The sequence below is a fragment of the Olea europaea genome, unplaced genomic scaffold (genome assembly GCF_002742605.1).
Source record: "Olea europaea var. sylvestris unplaced genomic scaffold, O_europaea_v1 scaffold3055, whole genome shotgun sequence".
NCBI classification, from domain to species: domain Eukaryota; kingdom Viridiplantae; phylum Streptophyta; class Magnoliopsida; order Lamiales; family Oleaceae; genus Olea; species Olea europaea.
Genome location: NW_019249252.1, coordinates 46,055 through 52,167, shown reverse-complemented (window position 1 = coordinate 52,167; position 6,113 = coordinate 46,055).

Here is a 6,113-nt window from a genome sequence, read left to right as displayed (position 1 = left end):
ATTTAGTAACGTTAAGTTCTTTGAAAACTCACCATCTTCGGATAATGAATTAAGTGAAATTTATAAAGATTTTCCTAAGTCTACTGGAAAACAATATGAAACATCTTCTAAAGAAGTTAATAAATCAAGTGAATCTCGAAGAAGCAAAAGAACTCAAATTGAGAAGTCTTTAGAACCGAATGAAATTGACTCTTCCTTTTACTTAATAAAGGAAAGTGAGAAGGATCTTGTAAGAACAATTCATTTCGCTCTACAAGTATAAATCGATTCTAAAACATATATAGAGGCTATGGCTTCTCTTGATAGCGTATTTAGGAAAGACGCAATTAAAGATGAGATGGATTCAATTATGTCAAATAATATAAGGGAACATGTCGATTTACCACCTAGATCCAAAACTATTGGATGTAAATGGGTGTTGATGGAAAATTATAATATTGATACTTCTCTTAATACCTTTAACGTTAGACTGGTAGCTAAAGGTTATGAGAAAAGGAAGGAATAACCTGACACTTATGCACTGGTGGCTAGAATAACATCAGTTAGAATATTATTCACATTGGCTTCAATACATGACTTGCATATTCATCAAATGAATGTCAAAATGGCATTCTTAAATGGGGATCTCGATTAGGAGGTTTATATGGAACAACATGAAGGTTTGCTCAGCCCGAAAATGAATAGAGGGTGTGCAAGTTGGTAAAGTTATTATACGTTTGAAGCAAGCACCTAAGAAGTGGCATAAAAAATTTGACTTAACTATCATATCATTTGGTTTTAAACACAATAGTGAAGACAAATGTTTGTATTCTAAATTATGTGATGATTATGTAATATTTATTTGTTTATATGTTGACGATATGTTGATTATAAGTAATCTCATGTATAGAATAGAAGAAACGAAGAGTTTTATATATTCTACATTCAAGATGAAGAATCTTGGACTTTCTATATTCTACGTTCAAGATGAAGAATCTTGGACAAGTGGATACCATTTTAGGTATCAAAATTTACTAAAAATAGTGGGGGTTATAATTTAAGTCAACCACGTTATCTTAAGAATGTGATAAATAAGTTCAAGCATTTGAACATGAAAAAAAATATATAGTACACCTACTGATCCAAGTTGAAAACTTATGAAGAATGATGGAATGACAGTTGCTCAATTAGCGTACGCAAGTGTTATAGGGAGTCTAATATATGCAGTTCAATGCACAAGACCGGACATAGCATTTGCAATTTATAAACTTAGTAAGTTTACTAGTAATCCGAGCAATGATAATTGGAAGGCCATTGGTAGAGTTCTTGGCTATTTAAAGAAAACCAAGAAATTAGGTTTACAATTTACTAGATTGTTGGCTATATTTAGTTCGATATCTAGCACGGGAGAAAGTAAATCTACTTCAGGTTAGGTGTTTATGCTTAGAGGATGAGCTATTTATAACACATTCGATTATGGAATCTGAATTTGTAGCGTTCTCAAAAACGAGAAAGAAGCTAAGTGGCTTAAGAATCTACTATATGAGATACCTTTGAGATCAAAGAACACATCTTCGATACCTATCATATATGATAATCAAGCAACGTTAGTAAAAGCATACAACGAATTGTACAATGGAAAGTCTAGACTTTTAAGTATAAGACATGGCTACATAAGGAAATTAATCAAAAGTGGAATAAATTTACTGACTTATGTTAAGTCAATTGAAAATTTAGCAGATCATTTAACAAAACTCTAAATAGATATTTAGCCCCTGTTTGGCTCCCATTTTATGGAAATGGAAATGAAAATGAGTGGAATAGTATTTTTTTTGAAAAATGAGTGGTTGAAAAAGAAGGAAAAGTTTTCGATTTACGTGGAATATTATTTTATGGAAGATTGTGTGGTTGAAAATAAAAGAGAGAAAAATGAAATGTAATGAAATGAAAATTAATGGAAACCAAACGGAAGTTTAGTGACATCTACTTCGAGTAGGATGGGGTTGAAACTCTTAAATTAAAAGATCCACCAATGATGGCAACCCTACATGTCATTACTTAACAAGTGATCCACGGGTTCAAAAGTAATAACAAATCATTCAATGTGTAGATAGTTTCAGCATTATAAATCCGCGATAACCATCTTCTAATTAAATAATGCTGATTGTTACTGAACTGAGGGTTAAGCTTTAAGCTCTTAATGAAATTCAGTACTAATTACAAGTATCTCTAAAAATAAAAAAGATACTAGAAGAACTTTGCCTAGATAAACTTCGAGGTGGTGCTGTCTCAATAGAGAGTTAGAATTTCACTCTTAAAAATTTATTGAAAAGGATAAGCGCGAGATCATATTAGTGCTAAACAAGTTTGAGGGACTTGAGAACATGTAATACTAGTGTGTGTTCTCACCGATATTGTCGTATGGAATAATTTGTTCAAAGTTTCAATGCCACATTTGATTCTGACTTTATTTTGTTTGAATTGCACTATGGTTAGATTCAAATTGAAAGATAGCTAATCCTTACACATAAGTATCGTATATTTTGAATATGAGATCTCGTTGAATATTGAGCAGGTGAGGATTGTTGTATGGTTGTCCAAAAATCAATAAATGAACGTGGAATGAAAAAATCGAAATAGCCTTTAAGTTGGCCTATGCGACCTCATAGGCTCGGAAAGCTTGCAGTCGCATAGGCTTTTGCAGGGACTTCAGCCCTTACCTTTAGTTGTTCTATGCATTCGCATGGGTTTGTCCTATAAGGTCGCATAGAACAACAATATAGCAGTTAGAGGCCCTTTTTATTTAAATTTCTGGTGGCTTTTTAAGTGTTTTGGCATCACTTCATGTAGCCATGAATGATGGCTATAAATAGGTGATTTGAGATCAATGAAATAACATTGAAAAATATTGAGCAACACTTGAAATTATTTCTTCATTCCAAAAGCATTTAAGTTCATTTTCTTCATATACATATTCATATTCAGATCCAATTTTGTATTCTCAAATTTTCAAGAGGAGTTCACTAGTGCTTAAGTGTTAAATCCTTATCAGAGCTTGATAAATTCCGCAAACTATTTGCCAAAATCCCTTCAAGCATTTAAATTCGTTTGAAAGGGGGCATATATCGTTTGAGTTTAACAATCACATGTTCAAGCTTTCATTTTCATATTTTGTTGCTAGTTTTAATCTTTACTTATTCTCCATATCTCTCCTTGCGAAGATAAATATTTTCCTACAACAACATCCTTTAAGGCAACATTTTACCTTAGAGCTCTCTTTGAGGTCGTCGGTTTTCTTGCAAGCCTCTCCCTTAGAACTTATGATGTATTTGATTGGTATGAAAAATATTTGCTAGAAAAAAAATATTTTTCTTGTTTTAACAAAAACAAAAACTTACATCCCCCGAAGAAAATGTTTTCATCAAAAACAAGAAAAATTAAGTATATTTTCAAAAATTGTAAAATATTTACGATAAAAAAATGGCATTCAAACACTCAAAAATTTGGAATTCAAATGAAAAATGCCATTTTTCGTGGAAATTTTTCTAATCAAATAGACCTTTGGAGTTTTCATGAACGAAAGTGAATAAGAAGAAAATAATAGCAATTTTATCCTTATAAAGGCATCCAACCAAATAGGCAACTGTTGAGTAGGCTGTTATGAAATCTCAACCCTACAAGGATGATTTGATATAGTAGTTAGAATTCCAAGAGGTGCCAATTTCATTTTCAAATGAATAGGCTCAAGACACTCCTCACACGTAGACATCAATCCTGTAAATAGAGAAAAACTTCGGTGGGATGGTCGCACCGTTCTACATGGTGTGATTGCTGAATGGGGAGCCACCATTGGGTGAGGGTGGGCCACCCAATGAAGTGGTGGCCCCCCATTCAACGATCGTATCATGTAGAACGATACGACTTCCCACCAAATTTTTTCCCCTGTAAATGCTCTTATCAATGCACATGTCTAGCGACTATAATTATATCATTGCATATGAGACAAAATACGCCATTCATAAAAATAGGGTATTTCAAACATCGTCACCTCAAACTTGGGAAACTGGCTTCGGATAAAAAAAATCATAGCCTCGACCTACATACCTCGATAGGTACCACTTTGACATAAAAATTCTTTGGCCTTTTCAAGCTCGATACACAAAAGATGACTTGACACACAAAATATTAATTTGATTTATCCTCCTTTGATAAATGTTACATCTGCACTAGACGAGAATTTCCTTGCTAACAACACTGCATATTAGTTGTTTGACAGTTTCCATCCTATTTTATATTTGCTTCCACCATGCTATTGCTATTCATTTGCATTGAGAAGGCCATATTAGAGGCTTTCGTTCATCTGTATTAGCAAGACTAAGCAACTCATTGAATGGAGGAAAAGCTATGAGATTTTTGAATCTCGCATCACAATTATTTATTATCTATGATGCTAAAATTTGAAGCAAGGTAGTTGTAAGCCTTTGCATATTCAATGCCCCAGCAAGTCCTCCAAGTCATACCTCATGATTATCTTTGATGCAGGAGGTATCAACAAGCCTTTGGTTCTCGTTTACCTGAGCAAGCCTTGTATGACAAATTAGTAGGTGGGCGAATCTCGTCTTGCAATTATCTTCGATGCCAGGGCCCAATGCAGGCTAGCTGTAAGTCCTTGGTGGTGATTCAAGACAATCGTAAACATACCAAAGCTTTAACTTAAGATGATCTCCAATTTCGGAGGTTTAGGCTGATTATAGGCCCTCGCTCATTAGCTCTTGGTGATTTTTCCTTTTGAAGGTCAGATTTACTTATAGTCATCTTGGTAAAGACAAATCATATAGTTGGAGGACTAGCATCTTAGATGAATGTGCTATGACCACTGGTATGCTGTAAGTCCTAGTTGGATTGACTTATGATAATCTGATGACAAGGACATGGGCTAGCAGTATATCTTCAGTGACTTGAGGCCACTGTTAGACCCTACCATAAGATCATTACTGATGGTGAAGCCAATTGAGAACATCGGATCTTATCACATGATTCAAAAGTCAAGAACTTTAGGGACACTCTATTGACATTTCCATCCAATTGCAAATCAACAGGGATTGCAACGTGCACAAAATCAGCATATTACACAAAATCAACATGGATCATAGTCTTGCACAAAATCAGCATGGATGTTTGTCAATTTTCCTTGTAAACCTTTATAGAAAAATTGCACAGTGTTAGCATAGATCTTAGCCAATTTTCTTTGTATAGCAACCTCATTGTACATATTTATTGACTTCAAGAATGAATGAAACATACAGCAGAATTATCCATTTTCTTCTTTAACATGGTATCAGCCTGACCGGTCCTCTTCTTCCTGTGTCCTCATGGCTGCTGTTCGTCAGATTCCCGCAAGCGTACGGGTTCGTTGACAAGTAATAATCGTGATGAGAGAGTTATCGTCCCACGAGGAATAATGATTAATTTTAGTATATTTGATATATTTGAATTCGTGTTTGCAACTAAAGGACGATCGAAGGAATAGTTAAAGTATTTTTCTATATCCAAAACTTGTGAAAATAATTAAATTTGGTTTAAAAAAATCAAATGTGTAAACGTATTGGATTTCCGACGCCATTGATTAATTCTTAGTTCTAATTCTCAACCAATAATAATTATCTCAATTTATGCAATTGCAACGATCGATAATTCCATTATTTATTTATTTATTTATTATTCTTTCCCAAGATATAATAAGCCTATGATTACCACGAGACGATCCTATTCCTAGTTCGAATTCATATGGCAAACATGCATTGACATTTAGGATTATCATATAAGATCGCACACGCCACAAATATTATTCCTAATATTTATTGCCCATGTGTCCCAATAATAGTGTTCTACCTATCGTGAGTTTTCCAACATTACGAAAAAGCAACTTATATTCCTAATGGTGCGCAAACATTAGAACAATCTAATTATGCATATTATTGGAATCACAACGCAATATTTAATATCAAACATAGGTCTCGAATTAAAACTAAAAATTAAACAATTTTGTCATCATCCAATACGTGAAAAGGAATTAGCCAAACATGATGCGAGAATTAACTAAATAACAGTGGAACGACATCACCGAAATTTGA